Raw genomic sequence first — 19,929 nt, forward strand, 5'->3', positions numbered from 1 at the left:
TTTTTTCATAGATCAGAGGCATATTCGGTGCTCAAGAGAGACTCCTAGCGTTGCTTCTTCGGCACAACGTCTCGTTCCCTCCTTCAGGGAACTGAGGTTACATATGTAACCTGACGTTACATCTGTTGTGTGTTATGCGTTATGCTGTGCCTTTCTAATTCTAAAAAACTGGCAAGCTAGGCCAGTATAACCTCACAGAACTGGATGGAGATTCAAAAATCATGACATGCTTACCAGGGGCTGCATCAAATTTCACTGTGCCCTCTGCTGGAGAGCCCTGCAAATGAAAATGCATGAAAGGAGAGATGCTAAAGAAACAATATTGCTGTGCAAAATAGAAAAAAAAAATAATATTCATTGGTTGGCAAACCAGATGACTCCCACAACATCATTCTCCACACTGCCATGTTATGTTTCTAAACACGTTTGTAACTAATGTGCTTAGTAGTCTATTCTAAGCTGTTGCAAATATATGAACTTTTCAATTTGAATAATGTGACTTTTTCCAACTTGGCAATTAGACAATCACCACTCAATAACAACATAAAAAATATATAGGCCCAAAACCTAGTTTAAATTGAAGTGTGCAATTCTGTTACTTCACCTTAAATCAGAATAATGTTAAAAACAATCCTACTAGAATGGTGAGCATGAGGGTGCTGATTATCCCTCTAACTAACATGTCACACCTATAGCTGGGGTTTACACTGAAAGAAGACACAAAGTGACATGTTACACAACATTGGTTCAGCTGGAAAATATGGTTCAATAAAAATTTATGTTTTAGTTGCTGTGGCGATGAATATCTCTTTAGAATAAATTACTCTATATAGTTTGTTAATATACTGATGACATTAAAATGACGAGATTAAGATTGATTTGTCCATATAAAAGTTTGAGACCTAATTTAGCATGTGTTCTGCATTTTCAGCTACTTTTTCCTGGTAATTGTCACTAGTAATTGCTAATGAGCTAATAACATAAATATAACATAAACATACAGTAAAGGAGAGTGTGAAGGTTTAAGCCAAGAGATCAATAATCAAGTCAAGATATAATATTACAATATGCTTTTTCTGTTTGGTAGTGCTGTTAACCAGAAGATTGCTGGTTCAATCCCCACACAAACCTTGAGCTTCCATAGTCCTAGCATTGTTAAGTTTATGGGTTTGATTCCCAGGGAACACACATACTGATTAAATGTACAGTGTACCTTGAATGCACTGCAGGTCCCTTTAGATAAAGAGTCTGCCAAATTTGTACTATAAGTGACTTTTAAATAAAAGTGTGTACTAAATTACTAATTGGCAGGATATATAAAAACTAAATTTTCTTTGGAGATCCAATATAGTACAGAAGCCCTAAATGATTGCAGATAATTGTTACATTTCCAATGGATCCGAATGTAATCTGAATATGTCGCTAGTTAGATGGCTCATGGCTTCTTTACTATGGCCTACACTACAGTTACAGTCTATATGAATGTCCACAAAATGTCAAAACAAACAAGGAAAGGCAGATAACTTTCTATAGATAATTTAATAGAGCCAACATCTGAATTAAAGTATCTGATGTGTGTGTGTGTGTGTGTGTGTGTGTGTGTGTGTGTGTGTGTGTGTGTGTGTGTGTGTGTGTGTGTGTGTGTGTGTGTGTGTGTGTGTGTGTGTGTGTGTTTTATGTCTTGTCTGTTCATCCTGTCTGCGTGTTTAGCTGTAAATTGTTGTGTATCTTTGTGCCTAACAATTATTTTTCTGGATCTACTTTGCTTTGCTATGTTTGGTCAGTGACTGTATACTTTTAAACCTTAAGTGTCAAACTGGAAGGTGTTAAAGGATTGAAAATAATGCATCTGAATATTAGAAGCCTTCTACCAAAATGTTATTTATTTCGGGTATGGGTTGAGCAGTATTAACCTAATGTTATTACCTTATCAGAAATCTGGCTCACCAACAGAGTATCTAACAATTAAATTAAATTGGCAAACTATGTTTTGTACAGAGTCGACAGAGGTACTAGGTGTGGTGGTGTAGCCACATATGTGTCTTCTAATTTGGTTTCTGAGTTAATTATTCCTAATCTTGTAGCTTTACATTTTTAGTGTATTTTTGTAAAGGTAACTCTGCATGAGAATCAGTATATAACTATTGGAAACATTTATAGACCTCATTTTGCACCTGCTGAATCCTTTAATTATATTATCTCTACTATAAACTCTATTACTAGCAGAAATTAATTTATTATATTAGGTGATTTCAATAAGAATTGGATTGATAAATCTTCTAGTAAAATTTTTTTTTTTTTTTAAACTGAATCTAACTCAGTTAATTAGTGAGCCCACTCGTGCCACACCTGCATGTCAATCTCTGCTTGACTGGATACTTGTTTCACACCCAAATAGATTTTTAAAAGCAGGGGTTATGTCTGACTGCCTTACATTTACATTTAACATTCATGCATTTGGCAGACGCTTTTATCCAAAGCGACTTACAGTGCAGAGACATTTCCCCAGAGCAACCTGCCTTACTCAAGGACACAATGGTGGTGGCCTTGGGGATCGAACCAGCAACCTTCTGATTAACAGTTATGTGCTGTAGCCCACTACGCCACCACCACTCCTTAGTGATCATGCAATTGTGTACTGTATTTGGAAAATTAAATTACTCAAACTGCCACCCAAATTAATTAGAATCAGACAATATAAGAAAATTAATATAGATAAATTTATTAATGATTTAATTTAAATTAATTGGGACAGGTATCATCTTATACCAAATGTTCATGATGCTTTGGACTTTTTATATTCTGAATTTACTGAAGTTATAGATAAACATGCTTCCTTCAAAACGACCAAAGTGAAGGGAAGGCATCTTCCCTGGATAACTTCTGATCTTATAAGTATTTTCAGGCAGAGAGATAATGAATGGGCTATTTTTCAAAAGTCCAAGGATCCAGTTGACTGGGAAAAGTACAGACAGTTGAGAAATACGAGCAAAACCATGACTAGAAATGCCAAATCGAATTATTATTAAGAATCTCTTGCTCATAACTTTAAAAATCCTAATCAAGTTTGGAATAAAATCAAAACTATAATTAATGTATCTGATAAAACTTCACCTAATTAGATATGAGTTAACAATGTTATACTGCACGATCCATTTTTAGTCGCTCAAGCGTTTAATCAGCATTTCTCCTCTGTCTATTCTGATATAATGCGTTTATATCAGAATAGACAATGTGTTTAACAATGTATTGTCTAGTCACAGTTCCTTCTCTTTCAGAAGAATAACACCTGTTGAGGTCAAGGATTCCATTGATTGTCTACAGGTGGGTAGTGGTCCTGAGTTAGATGGCATTGAAACTACATTTCTTAAATTATTGTCCCACATTATCATGTACCCTTTTTGTGATCGTTTTAATGTTTTATCTACTTGTGAAATACCTGCCATATGGAAATGTTCACATATTTCTCCCCTGCACAAAGGGGGCGATGTACTTGAACTTAATGAGTATAGACCAATTTCAATAATTTGTTCTACAGCAAAAGTATTTGAAAAACTAATTTATGATCAATTGTCATATTAATAAATCATATTATCTCAATAAGTATAATATTTTATCACCTTTTCAATCAGGCTTTCGATTAAATCATTCCAAACCACTGCTTTGTTAAATCTTACAAATTATATTTTCTCTGCATCTAATGATAGTATATTAACAGGTGCAATCTTCATTGATTTGACCAAGGCTTTTGATCTGGTTGACCACTACCTTCTTTTAGATAAACTTTATTCTATTGGTCTGTCACGTAATGCTTTACTTTGGTTCAATTCTTATCTTCATAACAGGAAACAATTAGTTATCATACAAGGAAGCAAATCTGATACATTAATACAACAATGAGGCGTGCCTCAAGGCTCAACTCTTGGTCCAATTCTTTTTTCTATTTTTATAAATGACCTTCCCTCGATCTGCTCAGAATGTTTTGTTCAGCTTTATGCAGACGATACGGTAATATACACATCGAAAAAAAAATTATTATAGATTTAATTAGCTTTGCAGTCTTTGAATACTCTAAAACACTGGCTCATAGCTAATAAATTACTACTCAATAAAACTAAAAATATTTGGCCTAAAAACTAAAAAAATACACCAAATATTTGGGCCTATGGCTTGACTCTGAACTTTCATTTAAATGCCAGATTAATTATATTATGAAGAAAATGAACTTTGGTGTATTGGTGTTCTTTATTGATCCAGAAACTGCTTTTCATTTACTGTTAGAAAGAAGCTTGCATTTCAACTCATTTTACCAATATTGGATTATGCTGATAAAATAGATTATAATAGACTATGTAGATTTGTTATTGGCTGTCCTTTCATAACTCATCATTGTACAATGTATGAAACTCTTAATTTGCCTTCTCCCATCATAAGAAGACAGCAACATTGGCTGCAGTTTATTTTTAAATGTATACATTTTAATTACCCTCACTATTAAAAACAGTTTATGGTACCCTTTTCCTTTAATTATCAATTGAGACACTCTGTACAGCTCTTTTTTCTGTTCCTGCAGTCTCTAAGTCAATAGCTAAGATAGCTTTTATATTTAAAGCTCCTTCTGATTGGAATAATTTACCTGAATATATTAAATCCATATCATCTCACCACTTGTTTAAAAATGCACTGTCTTCTTATTATACGATTAGTTGTACATGTTTATATTAACACCTCTATAACCATGTTTTATAATGTCTATCACTGACATTAATATTTTTCTATAATCTATACAGGAATGATCCATTCTCATGCTCTATTTGGAGTATGATGTCCTGATTTTGTATATCTTATTATTTGTTTTTTATTTATTTATTGTCTGTTTTTTTGCTTACTTGTTTTTTGTCAAATTTGGTATTGTTTAATTATCTTGTTGTTTCTTTTTTGTTACATGTTTTGTCTAATTGTGTCTATATTGAATTTTTGTCATTAAGGACCCCCTTGAAAAAGAGATGGTACATCTCAAGGGGTTATTCCTATAAAGAATTTCCATATATATATATATATATATATATATATATATAAAATAACACAAATACAAGGCGCTTTCTCTAACAAAATCTGTTAGCATCTGTTTTGCCCCACCTTGAAAATGGATAGCACCCTAAATTTGGAAGTCTTGTTGACCAGTTATGTAACAGCAATTGTGTAATCCAAGAATACGCAAATATGCTGTTTATATTAAATGCTTATGTATCTCAAACCGCATTAGGTATCACATTCCTTTTTGAATAAAAAAAAGGCCCAACAATGACAGCTGCATGCATCAATCCATCATTCAAGAGCCTCAAGGTTTGTGCATCCCTAAAACACTTCATCCCTTACAGTGCTCTACGTGCAGCCTGTATAAAAGCTAAGTGAAAATGTTTAGGTTTTAGTAACTAAATCCAAAAGCCCTTAAAACAAATAAGTGTACAAACATATGATTTTGCTTTTAGTGCTATATTATATTACTATATTAATGCATATTAATATCATACAGACTCACAATAAGCCCTAAAAGCATTTTGCAGCTTACCTGTAAGTCAAAACCTTCAGATGCAAAGATGTTCAGCTGAGCCTAACTTGGTTTAAAGTGCTAAAAAAACACCCGGACAGGGAAGGGCTCTGCTTTAAATGCCCTTTGATTGTGGCCTATCATACTAATTCAAGCTATCACATACTGTTCTCTTCAAAGAACTCAACCTTAACCATGCTTTGCCTCATTCATCGCCATGACTACCAAGATGAACCTGTCAGCACCTGCCACCTGGGAATGTGTCACCCACTCAGCGTCTGATGAACGAATTACAGCATCCTGCTTTCCATCCACCTCTTCATCCCTGTCTGGCATGCCAGGCACCCCATGAGTCTATGAACTATATTAAGATATCTAAGATAATTTACCAAATATTTAACAATCCTCTACATCTTGTCTTTGTCATTCTAATATTAAATGTACTTTCTGTTGATTGAGGCACATTTGAAGGTTATTGTAATGGGCTACAGGCCAGGTTGGACCAGACGCAAACTTTCACACAGTAAACAGTGACCTGAGTGGTCTTGTCAAAGTGAAAGCCAGCCTTTCATGAGCACTGACAGTTCAGGCCCCTACAATGTATTAGAGGCCATTATGATGATTACAGTGTCTATCCAGTCTGCTACAAAAAAATTATAGAATATAATCATATAAATAGATATGAAGGTGAAGTGTTTAAATTCTTCTCCAGTAGCGGCACCAAATAGAAGTGGAATCTGTTTGTTTGATTGTCCTGACTGGGCCAGACATGACAACATTTTCTCAATGAGTAGCTTGAGTTTCGGGCAGGATAACCTGTTTTGTCTGACCAATGAAAGACAGGGTGAGTGACTGAAAAACCAAGTCTCATGACAAGGTGTAAAAAATGGTACTATAAAGTATCGTAAGAAATCATACGAGTTGGTTCGTTCAAAAACGTACAACTTTTTCTCCCATACTGAAAATAAACCAATGATCAATGTTTTTAAGTTATTTCGAAGTTTAACCCCTAACCTAAACCTAACCATAAATCCTACCCCTTAACCAAACCCTAAACCTAACCATGATTTTAATAGGAAACTCACTGCTGTGTAACATGGAAGAATGAGAAATATCAGGACTTGGAATGAAATTATAGAACCATTGTAACCATAGTTCAATGGAAAGGAGGAGGCGAGAACCGGCTTGGCAATATAAATTATATTTTAATTATAAACTTAAACAAAAGACAAACACATACACATGACGGACATCCGTAAACGATCTCTCTCTCCCGCACCATCCTCTCGGAGGCTTGATTAGCCTGATAAGGGACCGGGTGTGTAGGATCATGACCCCGCCCCGCCCTCCACCCTGTCACATTCCTCCCTCGTTCTCTCAGGCTTGGGAGCCCCCGGCAGGACGTACAACCCCCCCCCCCCCCTTTCCCTGGGGAGGGGTGTGCCTTCTACCAGCAGGTCATCCCCGTCTACCTGGACGAGGGAGGGGACAAGGGGAGGGAAACAGAAATAATTAAATGGGGGGGGATTTCCTGTAACAGTGAAGTACCCCCCAAAAAAACACTAAAATTTAAACGAGAGGGAAAAGGCCAATGCGGAGCGGCAGTGAGAGAGAGAGAGAGAGAGAGAGAGAGTGTGAGAGAGAGAGAGAGAGGAGAGAGAGATGAAAAAAAATAAAAACGTACATGCCGGTTCTCTGATACACCGTCGCATGGTCCTCGATCACTCCTCCACCCTCTCAGGTGGATGACAGCCGCTCCTCCCCAGGCGGACCGGAGTCAGACCCACAACCCCCGGCGGAAATAACGCCCCTCTGTGTTCACGGCAACTCCTGGGGATACTCCTCCAGCCCTGGTAGCGGCCCTACCGCTCCAGGAGGTCGGGGAGTCCAGTTCCCACTCGCCTCGCGGACGGCAGCTACTCCCTCCCCCGGTGGATGGCAGCGGCGCTCCCCCGGGTGGACAGCAGTGTCGAGGACTCCGCGACGGGCATCCCTCCTCCTTCCTGGATTTCGGCACCAGTGTAACGTACTTCAATGGAAAGGAGGAGGCGAGAACTGGCTTGGCAATATAAATTATATTTAAATTATAAACTTAAACAAAAGACAAACACACACACATGACGGACATATCCGTAAACTATCTCTCTCTCCCGCACCACCCTCCGCAGTCGGCCTTTATCTCTCTCGGAGGCTTGATTAGCCTGATAAGGGGCCGGGTGTGTAGAATCACAACCCGTCCCCGTCCTCCACCCTGCCACAAGCATATTATTGGTTACTGACCTACATCAGTCATATTTCTATTGCATAAATAAATATGGAATGACTAACCAAACTAGTTCTCTAATATTTCCATTCTTAAAATTAAGTGTTGGATAGAAGGCTAGCTAAAATTTGATGCCTGAATTGTATCAATTTGAAATTATGTTTGATGATTGATTGGTCTAAAATCTAACCTTTTCGTAAAAGCCAAGACATACAACATCTTACGGTTTCGCCACCTCGTTTACCGAGTTGTCATGAGGCTGTGATTGAATAAAACTTGTTTGAATACAGTCATTATAATTGCAGTTCTGGTTGGAGCCAGAAATTAGACACTTTACAATATCTTCACCTAGAAATAACTGACAAAAAATGGATCAGGCTCAAAGCAACAGAAGGAAGCACAAACCATAACATAAAACTATAAATAATATCTATAAATAAATAAGAGTATTCGATTAGAACAGTAACTCTCCCTAAGGGATGAAACTGTTCTGGAAAATCTTTAGCACTCAGTCCAGCTGGCCTTCTCGAGGTAAAGCACTAGTGAAAATGCTCATGTCACACATCAGTCCAAGTCTTTGTTTCAGAATCAAAACTGTATCTTGAATCTCACTCAAGTCAAAGACAAAAGTCTTAGTTCCACATCTTTGGCTAATGTAGCTATTGGTGAGAAAGGGGGCCGGCTGTAGGGGTAGTTCAAAAAGCCCCTGTTGTGTCTCATCCAAATCTCAGAATATTTGACGACTGATCTTTGACAAAAATAAAAATCAATTCATTAAAATTAAATAATATCATTCTGCATACTCAAACAATTATGATCTTTTCTACTAACTTTTGTCTTCACTCTGTGACTGATCAATATCAGTATCAGACAAAATAAAAAATATCCCTTTTGTAAGTATTGCTTGCTGATTTCCCTTCCACTGGCTTCTGTAAGCAACACTTTGGTGAACTTCTAAAATGTCCCACATGTCAATAGTGCCATGTCCTGCTACTTCACCACCCCAAAATGTTCCAAAAAGTTAATAAGTTATGAGTAACCCTGGATGGTTCTAGAACACCGCTGAAGGTCATCATACACTGTAGAGCCCTCCCTGACTGTTTTCCCATTCCATTATGCCAGACCCATTAAAATAATAAAAGGGGTGACACAATAAAAAGTACCATGATATTCCACCCAAGAATCTCCAGGGACTGTCTCATTCTATTTCCATGACAGCTTTTAAAGAGTCCAGCTTTAGTACACAAAAGAGATCTACAAGGAGCCTACTGTAGTCAGAGTGAGGGGGTGGGGGTGGTGGGTTGTTACATAACACAGTTTGACTTCTGCTTTGTCAACAAATGACAGAGGGGTTCAGAGACAGAGTACTGCAGCTCACCAAGATCATGGCAAACAGCTCCAAACATGGTTGTGCTGTAGAAGAGCAAGTGTGGCTGTATAATTGAGAATCCCCGCTCTGTTGCGTAAACATTTTCAGCAGACACACTGGACTGAGGTCTAGGCTGCCATACTCTCTACACATTTAAACAACAGAATCATAAAAGGAAATGTATGCAGCTGCTGTATTTTCCTCAGCCATAACTGATCTATGTGTGTATACTTTCAGCATATGACATCGCTGTCAGAGAAATGAGACAGCAAATATTCCAGTTTGGATTTTAAAATGGAAGACAGAATAATGTGAAAGATGATGAGCAAGTATGGTAGGAAATCATAACTGTAACACAAATATTTTCTGTAAAAAAAGAAAAACGAAAAGGAATTACAAGTATGCAGGGCTTCATAAAGTATATTTAATAACAATTATTATTGAATTCTCTCTCTGCATAATTGGTTTACAGTTTTATTTTAACTATTGTTAATCTAGTTAAATAATTATTAAATAATAACTAGTGTTATTTTTATTTAATATAGGTTTACTCTTTATAGGTTTACTTGCAATGACCACTGAGACTGTAGATTGTAATATAAAAAGAATTAAAGATTTTCTATTGAACTTATTTCAGCCATATCATAAGTGTCTCTTAATTTGGGATATGTTTAGTACAATAAAAACACTGAAGCTGAAGTATGTAATTTTTACTACACTAGCACCACCGAATGGAAAAATAAAAAAATATTCAAAGCAGCATTCTGAATACGCCCCTTGTCTTCAGTTGTTCAAAGAGTCAGATAGTCCCACCCCAACTCACGCCATTGGTTGAGTAACATTGTTGGGATGGGTGAAAGTGGGTTGCTCAAAAACAACACGCTAATTTGTATAGCGCCACAGAGACACAGTGTTTACAGTTTTCAAGACATTTTATCTACTAATGGCTTACATATATTGGTCTCTGCATATTAAGCTGGGATATTAGAAAGTATTTTAACAACTTTGAAAAAGTTACATACTTCAGCTTTAATCAGTGATGGATGAAACACTTTAATAATCATAGTAAAATATGTAAATAAGAGTGTTGTTTATCTTCCTCAAAACAAGTAATACCTTGGTTAAATGTGTAGTCAAACAGCATGATTGTCGCGCACACACACACAAGACGAGACAGTCACAATGTCAGAGTAAACTGCTTTATTCGATAAAGGAGTCAACAGTACAAAAAGGGCAAATCCAGAGAAGAGTGGTAAACGGGAGCGTAAGGTAGAAGCCGGGAAACAAGCATGAACTAGACGGGACTAGCGAGAGGAAAAGACAGGGGGACTAGAGGATCACAAGTGCTGGCAAAGCGAGGGGGGGTAAACTAAACAATAACCAACAAGAGTGAGACGAAAGGGTTGTGATATATATAGGGGAACAAACGAGCGGTGCAGGTGAAACGAATAACAGGTGATTGGGACGAGTACAGGTGAAAGCGAGCGTGTAAGCTCGCGGAGTACAGGTGAAGCGAGCGTGTAAGCTCGCGGAGTGAGTGTGTGAGCTCGAAGGATGGAAGCGAGCGTGTAAGCTCGCGGAGTGAGTGTGTGAGTTCGAAGGCGGGGAGCGAGCGAGTAAGCTCGCGGAGTGAGTGTGCGTGTGTGCCCGACGAAGCGGGGAGAAGCAGAGGAGCGGGGTATGTGACAGTACTCCCCCCTCTGTAACGGACGGCTCCTGACGGCCGCGCTCGGCTGCGAGGAGCGCGAACTCTGGGAAGCGGTGCAGGATGATCGGGATGCTGGCGATTCCAACAAAAAAAACCCAGAACAGAAACCCCACACAACACAAAAAACAAAAATGAGGGCTGTCCAAGGGGCACAGAGGGCACAAAGGGAAATTAAACAGTCCATGGGGGTCAATGGGCAGTTCAAGGCAAGGTCAGGGGGAATATAGCGGACAGGCGGGTGGTCGGGAGATCTGGGGGGCAGCCGTAGGGCAGAGACAGGGTCAGGGGGTCTGGAAGGCGACTGGAGGACAGGGACTGGGTCCGGGGTTCTGGAAGGTGACCACCGGACAGGAATAGGGTCCGGAGGCCAGGGAAGAGGCCACAGGACAGGGAGAGGGTCAGGAAGTCCGGGCTGAGCCGTGAAAGGTGGTGCCGTCAGAGGCGGCACTGTAGGCGGCTCTGGAGGTGGGGTTCTGGAAGGCTCTGGAGGTGGAGCCGAAGGAGGCTTTAGGGCTAAGGCCTGAAAGGCTCTGGAGGTGGAGCCGAAGGAGGCTTTAGGGGGAAGGCCTGGAAGGCTCAGGAGGTGGAGCCAATGGAGGTGGCGCCGTGGGAGGTCCCCGAGGCGACGACCTGGCAGGTTCTGTAGTCTCGGGGGGTAGAGCCGTAGGAGGCCCGAGAGGCGGAGCCATAGAAAGCTCTGGAGTCTTTGGGAGCAGAGCCGTGAGGGGCTCGGGAGGTGGAGCCGTGGGAGGCTCGGGAGGCGGAACCCTAGGAAGCTCTGGAGTCTCTGGGAGTAGAGCCGTGAGAGGCTCGGGGAAAAAGGTCGTGGAAGACTCGAGAGGCTCTAGAGGTGGGGCCCTGGAAGGCTCGAGAGGCTCGAGGGGGGGAGCCATGAAAGACTCAAGAGACGGAGCCCCGAGAGGCACGGGAGGAGGAGGAGCCCTGGAAGACTCGAGAGACGAAGCCCTGAGAGGCTTGGAAGGGGTGGAGCCCTGAAAGACTCGAGAGGAGAAGCCCTGAGAGGCTTGAGGGGAGGAGGAGCCCTGAGAGACTCGAGAGGGGAAGCCCTGAGAGGCTTGAGAGGGGGAGGAGCCCTGAGAGACTCGAGAGGCGAAGCCGTGAGAGGCTTGAGGGGTGGAGCCATGAAAGACTCAAGGACGGAGCCCTGAGAGGCTTGAGGGGAGGAGGAGCCCTGAGAGACTCGAGAGGCGAAGCCGTGAGAGGCTTAAGGGGTGGAGCCATGAAAGACTCGAGGGACGGAGCCCTGAGAGGCTCGAGGAGTGAAGCCATGAAAGACTCGAGGGACGGAGCCCTGAGAGGCTCGAGGGGAGGAGGAGCCATGAAAGACTCGAGAGGGGAAGCCCTGAGAGGCTTGGGAGGGGGAGCCCTGAAAGACTCGAGAGGAGAAGCCCTGAGAGGCTCGAGAGGAGGAGCCCTGGGAGGCTTGGGAGGAGGAGCCTTGGAAGGCTCGAGAAACTTGAAAGGCAGAACCCTGGGGGGCTTGGGAGGTAGAGCTCTGGGAGGCTCGAGAGGAGGAGCCTTAGGAGGCTCGAGAGGAAGAGCCCTGGGAGGCTTGAGAGGAGCCCTGGGAGGCTTGGGAGGAGGAGCCTTGGGAGACTCGAGAGGCGGAGGCCGCGAGGGCTCTGAGGGGCGAGCAGAGGCTGGCAGAGCCGTGGAAGACTCTGAGAGCGGAGCAGAGGCTGGCAGAGCCGTGGAATACTCTGGGGGCGGAGCAGAACCCGGCAGAGCCGTGGAAGACTCTGGGGGCGGAGCAGAACCCGGCAGAGCCGTGGAAGACTCTGGGGGCGGAGCAGAACCCGGCAGAGCCGTGGAAGACTCTGGGGGCGGAGCAGAACAGGCGCTGGCTCGCCGACCGTGGCGGGCATGGGCGCTGGCTCGTTGGCCGTGGCAGGCATGGGCGCTGGCTCGTTGGCCGTGGCGGGCATGGGCACTGACTCTCTGGCCGTGGCAGGCATGGGCGTTGACTCGCTGGCCGTGACAGGCCTCGGGACTGGGGCCGTGTCAGGCTTCGGGGCTAGGGCCGTGTAAGGCTTCGGGGCTAGGGCTGTGTAAGGCTTCGGGGCTAGGGCCGTGTCAGGCTTCGGGGCTAGGGCCGTGTAAGGCTTCGGGGCTAGGGCCGTGTAAGGCTTCGGGGCTAGTGCCGAGACAGGCTTCGGGACTAGGGCCGTGACAGGCTTCGGGACTAGGGCCGTGTAAGGCTTCAAGACAGGGGCCGTGGTAGGCTTCAAGACGGGGGCCGTGGTAGGCTTCAAGACGGGAGCCGTGGTATGGAACGCTGGTTCAGTTTCTGCCTCCCCCACAGTAAACGAGGAACCAGCGTACATTAGGGCAAGGTCAATAAACTGAGCCAGGTTGAGAGAGCAGCGACCACCAGGCATGAATGATGAGGCTGGCTCATTCAGTCCAAATTGAAAAATGTCTTTTAGAGCCACCTCATCAAAATTCACCTGGTTGGCCAGGGCACAAAAATCAACCACATAAGCCTCCAAGGGTTGACTCCCCTGATGCAAAACCAAGAGTTGGGCCGCTGGGTCCATAAAGTTAAGGGCAGGGTTTACCGTTCTATAACCGCTGCCCTGCTTAAACAACCCTTGGCAAGCATCCGAAGAGCCATCAAACCTCTCAGGGGGTTGAAGGCTTACGGCGCTCGGGGATGGGTTGGGAGCATAAACGGGCTCAGGGACAGACACAGGTAGAACAGGGTGACATAAATCAAAAATCGCACGTACCTGCTGTCCCTGGGCCGTGAGCGCTCGATCATGTCTCCCAACCGTAGGTCCTCGTGCAGAACGTGCCGTGAACATCCGCTCTAGTGAGCTGCGAAAATCCACCGGGGAATACATTGTGACTGTCTTCTGTATGGGTCGGTTATTCTCACACACACACAAGACGAGACAGTCACAATGTCAGAGTAAACTGCTTTATTCGATAAAGCAGTCAACAGTACAAAAAGGGCAAATCCAGAGAAGAGTGGTAAACGGGAGCGTAAGGTCGAAGCCGGGAAACAAGCATGAACTAGACGGGACTAGCGAGAGGAAAAGACAGGGGGACTAGAGGATCACAAGTGCTGGCAAAGCGAGGGGGGGTAAACTAAACAATAACCAACAAGAGTGAGACGAAAGGGTTGTGATATATATAGGGGAACAAACGAGCGGTGCAGGTGAAACGAATAACAGGTGATTGGGACGAGTACAGGTGAAACTAATGATCCCGTGATTGGGTGCGAGCATAGAGCCAGAGGGGGGTGTGTGGGAGTGAGCGAGTGAGCTCGATCGAGGGGCGTGAGCGTGTAAGCTCGCGGAGTGAGGGCGTGAGCTCGACGGAGGGAAGCGAGCGTTTAAGCTCGCGGAGTGAGCGTGGGAGCTTGATGGAGGGAAGCGAGCGTGTAAGCTCGCGGAGTGTGTGTGTGAGCTCGAAGGAGGGAAGCGAGCGTGTAAGCTCGCGGAGTGAGTGTGTGAGTTTGAAGGAGTGAGTGTGCGTGTGTGCCCGACGAAGCGGGGAGAAGCAGAGGAGCGGGGTACGTGACAATGATATCAAAGTGAAAATGGCACAACATGATGACTTCAGTTCTGCAGGTGAATATTCCTAATGATCATAGGCAATGTAAAACCATGTGATTCATCCATGCAGAACAGCAGTGCCGAAACACAACAAATGTCAATGTTACTTGCAAGTTTAGGTTTCAACCACAGATATCAGGAGGGAGCCCAAAATTCAGTAGTGCAGCTTTAAAGGTTTGCAAGCTCACAGCATTTTTTATGCCCCCGAATTCAGCCCCGCTGTGCTCAATTTCTGACAATCACAACCATGCAGCGAATGTTAATGCCCCCAAAAATGTATAGTATAGTTATTAAAAGCATATTAAAGGAATTACTACTCTGTTTCATACGGATAATGTTTATTCATGTCTTCCACTTGCACTGTGCATCACACAAAGGTGCACATGCATTCAACTGTAGTTACAGCTTCAGATATCAGGGGTAGTTCAGACATTTTTGAATATTTTAGCAGACAAAAAAAAATCTACCTCATTTCACCAACTTCCCCATTGCTGGCAGATTATCCTTTTACTATTTGCTAACTTTATTTACACTGTTGTTCTTTTGTCCTCACTGTAAGTAATTTGTTGTGGTGATGTTTAGAGCTCACCTTTTTGAATAAATATTGTCACTGTTATTGCCATGTGACAACAATTTGTTGAACTAGAAATCATCCTGGTTACTTCCGTAACCTCCATTCCCTGATGGAGGAAACGAGATGTTGTGTCGATGTAGTGACACTAGGGGTCGCTCTTGAGAGCTGAGACACATCTGATCTTTGATAAAAGGCCAATGGGAATTGCAGAGTGGTATTTGCATGCCACTCCCCCGGACATATGGGTATAAAGGAGGGGACGTGCAAAACCACTCATTCAGGTTTTGTGCTGAGGAGCCGAGAATAAGGTCCCGGTCATTTCAGCGGGTAGTTCACCATTGTGGCAGGAAGAACACAATGTCTCGTTCCCTCCATCAGTGAACAGAGGTTACGGAAGTAACCAGGATGTTCCCTATCTGTCACTCACTCAAAGTTGTGTCGATGCAGTGACACTAGGGGTCTACGAGGAGAAGGCTCTACGAGCATGGTGACTGGGGCAGAGGGGATTCTGCCCAAGGAAGACACAATTTACCAACAGGGAAAGTTTTTCAGCTGAATATACGTCGCAAGGTGTTACCTACAGGGAACCAGCACATGCAGAGCACCTGTCCCAGTACGGGCTTAGTTAGCACAAGTACTGAGCCGACAGTGAGTTTCTCCGCAAACTTGCATGCCACAGGGCTAGGCGGAAGTCAACCAGGGAACGCAATTGTGAACGCAACTGGGAATAAACAACGCACATCTTCAACTCAAGGGAGACACAGGACGAAACCGGCTCAATCTGGAGATTGTAGAATCTTGCAAAGGTGTTGGGTGTAGCCCAGCCCGCTGCTCTGCAAATGTCTGTTAGAGAGGCACCACTTGTCAGAGCCCAGGAGGCCACCACACTCCTGGTAGAATGGGCTTGTAGCCTTGCAGGGGGCGGCACATGCTGAGCTTGGTAAGCAATAGTTATGGCATCAATGATCCTCCCCTAGTGTCACTACATCGGCACAACGTCAAGTGTGTGACAGATAGGGAACTTTTGTTGTACTGACAAGAATTTATTGGCTGAAAGAGACATTGAATTAAAAATCTAATTAAATTTGGCTAATTAACTGTATCACTGGAGAAAATAATGACAGCTGTTGACTAAAAATGGCAATGTGTGAGTGTGTTAATTACAATATAAAATGAATAATTTGTTTCTTCTGTGATTAACACTGATCCTAGGCATAGACTACCAATTGTAATTACTGAAATTAACAACCATTTACTTAGCACAGTATGCCAAAAACACACTAGGAGCATAGCTGCAGAGATCTTCACAATCATATAGAAAAAGAGGGATCATGTCCCCTTAAATAAAAATAAAAAAGTGAAATATTGCGTTACAGAACACAAAAGCCCAATATGTCTGGAAGATGTGACAAGTTCACAGTTGTGTATTGATGAGTCAAAATATCCTGGCTTGGCCATCAGAGGCCCCAGCATTTGCTGATGAGGTCAACAGACAGACAGAGGGAGGGACGCATAGCGCATGCACAGCATCAACCACAGCTCGAGCCAAAAACAAAATGCCTTTGTGCGCATCATGGATGTTCTGGAAGGGCAGACGGGACAATGATAATGAGTTTCACACTTAAGCTATAAAGAAGTGTGTAATGACAGGTATTTCAGTGGGCTTTTGATATTGAATAACTGACAAAGCATGTGAGGCATACAGAAGTTGATTTTACTGAATAAAAATAAAAATTGACCTGACTGATTGAGATTTGGCAAACTAAACTTTGGCGCCTAGCTGTACAAATCAGTATGTGAAATATGCATTTATATATACTGACCATTTTTGTATATTTAATATCACGCATGCAAGAGTGATGTACTGAATTTGACCATGGTTGTGATTAGATTATCACAGCCATGTGGCTATTCAGTACAACAGCATGGTTGTGAGTGTACGAGGGGTTTTCAAACTTGTGTGTCTCCAAATATAAGACAGACTGTCTGGAATGCTACCAACACAGACATGTGGAGTGACACAAACAGTGAAGCGTTCCAGTGCTGTTATACTGAATATCAGCACTCTTGGAACGCTTGTCTAATCACGTAAGAGGATGAAAACTAACTTTTGTATAACTGTGTACAGAACTCTATATACAATCATTAAGCAATTTATTAGGAGCACCTGTGCGCCTACTTATTCATGCAAAAATCTAATGGCATGATTGTTGGTGCCAGACGGTCTGGTTTGATTATTTTTGTAACTGCTCATCTCCTAGGATTTTCATGCAAAACAGTCTCTAGAGTTTACTGTCGCTGACAGAAGGGCTACGGTAACTCAGATAACCACTCTGTACAATTGTAGTAAGCAAACTAGCATCTCAGAATGCACAATATGCCATACCTTGAGGCGGATTGGCTACAACAGCAGAAAACCACATCTGGCACTTTATTAGAACAATAGGGTTCCTAATAAAGTGCTCAGTGAGTATAAGTTGCTATTGTATATGTTATGCACACAGTGCATACACTCTATGAACACAGTGTAAAGCATTATAAATTAAGACATTTAGCTCTATGGAAATCTTACTGACCGACAACTCCTCAATAATATTTGAGCCAATGGAGATTTCACTCTTGGAATGCAGACAGAGACAACTGTTTCAGACCTTTCAGTTATGTAGCTGGTGCCTGATAATTTTGTCAGGGGATGTTGACTATTCCACCACACCTAAAAACAGCTCTGTGATAATCCAGACATTTTGAGTGCTTCCCTAATGATGGCCAACAAGGCAACATGATGGAGTACCCTAAATCTTGGTGTTGAGCAATACCACCAGCACAGCCTTTATAAAGAATGCCTGGCAATGTCATGCACACACTCACACTCTCTTGAAAGGTTTATAGTTCACAGTGATCAGGAAAAATACTCTATTAACACTAAATATATATATATATTAGGGCTGTCAATCGATTAAAATTTGTAATCAAATTAATTACATGGTGTCCCGATTAATTAATCGTGATTAATCACATTTACAAATATTTGCTGAGAAAGCCCCTCATATAACAATAATTCAATATATAAAGATTATACATATTATTATCAATATATAATTATACATAGTTATCTTTAAATATTTCAAAATTATATATCACCATTCACTTTCATTGTATGGAAAACATATGCAATGAAAGTGAATGATGACTAAGATTAACATTCTGCCTAATATCTCCTTTGAAGTTCCACATAGGAAAGTAATATGTGTTGGAACAATATGAAAGTGAGTAAATGATGACAGAATGTTTTTTTTTTAATCCTATTAAACACAGCCATTTCTTTTTCACTTTGTCTCTAAATGTACATTCCAACTATGAATTCTCATCAGGCAAACATCATCCTAACACCAACCTCATGCCAGCCTATCAACAATCTGTCAAATCTGTCAGCATCATACAAACTGAACCATAGACTGCCTGCTCACGTTTTGTTTGCATTAGTATGCTGCTTTGTGCTTAAAGACCTTGAAATTTGCAGCACGAACAAAACATACAGACTCATACACACTCCAAGTAACTCTCCAACCACACTGCAGCCAATGGGGCTTTACAGAATGTAAGGGAGAAGATGAAGGTTGCTAAGCAACATGGGGTAACATTAACATGGTGTGGTCTGTTAAGGACTCCTCAATCATTGCGGAGTGGATGTGTTTTTACAATGAATATAAAAAATAATTCAGAAGAAGTGCTCTGTTTTTGATGGAAAATCAATAAGACAACTTTATCTATTACTGGACCGCCATGATTTAAATATGTTAGTATTTGAAAACACATATGAAATCACAAAGATTCACTAGACAAAATGCAACAATTTGCTGGGGATTAGTATTTTTTATTATTTACAATCATTAAGATTCATCTGTGGGGGCATCTGACAAAGATTACATAACACATGGCCTCATAATTATGCCAGAGAACGTGTAACCTGTTGTAAAACAAAATAGGAGATACTATTATTATGGTAATCCCTCAATCCTATGGATGTCAGTAAGCCTGCAATTGTTATCCCACTCAGAGCTCTTCCTCTGTCCACTAACACTTTTTTGGAGCTGAGTACTTTATTCAAGCTGCTGTTATACATGTATGCCTGCCCTTGTTCTCTAACCCATTCCTGGCTGTGTGTATCCAACTGGTGTGAGCAATATACAATACGTGCCTAAGAGAATACAATGGCAAATAAATGGCTTAAATATTGGCTTCTAAGTGTTTGAAATAGAAGTGAAATGTGAAGTGCTAGCAAATGACACTTGGGGAATTGGAAAAATGGTCCGTTATGAGCAGTCAAATAATTCCTGGGTATAATTGCTGTGCTAGAAGAAAGGCTTTGGCTAACTTTACTAACATGCAAAACACATTTATATCAGTGCTTTTAGGCCAACATTAAACTCCTGAAGTATCAGGGCCTACAGATCTATTCTTAAACATAACGTTGTAAAACTATGATGATCCACTGGTCCTAGAAGGGCACAAATGCAACAAATATTATAGTTTGTCTATTCATTTTCAAAACAATTCATTTAAACAGTGTTTCACAACCAATCTGTTGGGTGCCTGGTCACCAAACTAGACAGTAACATGATTCTACACAAGGGTTATAAAATATTAACTACCCAACACAAATTATTCATTATCTTTGTAAGGAGATTGCTTCCAAAGATGCCAGCAGGAACTTCATTCAAATGTTGCAGTCTCACCTGCTTAAGATTCAATGTAATTCACTTCCTATTTGCTGAAATACTATATATCACCTGTACCAGAGGAAGATGATAACATCACTGTATATCAGAATGAGAATCAGAATGAGTTTTATTGCCAAATGTTCACACATTTGAACAGAAACA

General features: G+C 42.0%; 1 protein-coding gene across 3 annotated transcripts in view; it reads right to left on the reverse strand.

Moving 5' to 3' along the window:
* Nucleotides 1-19,929, reverse strand: part of LOC127660410 (sorbin and SH3 domain-containing protein 1) — a 76,424-nt gene that overhangs the window by 50,675 nt on the left and 5,820 nt on the right. For 2 of the 3 annotated variants that reach the window (XM_052150612.1, XM_052150613.1), the window contains exons 1-2: nucleotides 5,573-5,690; nucleotides 235-277 (exon numbers count right to left, since the gene is read on the reverse strand). The gene's annotated coding sequence lies outside the window, so the exon portion shown is untranslated. Of the gene's footprint in view, nucleotides 1-234; nucleotides 278-5,572; nucleotides 5,691-19,929 lie in introns of those variants that run through there. The other variant, XM_052150611.1, reaches the window with a different exon arrangement.

Source organism: Xyrauchen texanus, chromosome 20, assembly GCF_025860055.1.
Source record: "Xyrauchen texanus isolate HMW12.3.18 chromosome 20, RBS_HiC_50CHRs, whole genome shotgun sequence".
NCBI classification, from domain to species: Eukaryota; Metazoa; Chordata; class Actinopteri; order Cypriniformes; family Catostomidae; genus Xyrauchen; species Xyrauchen texanus.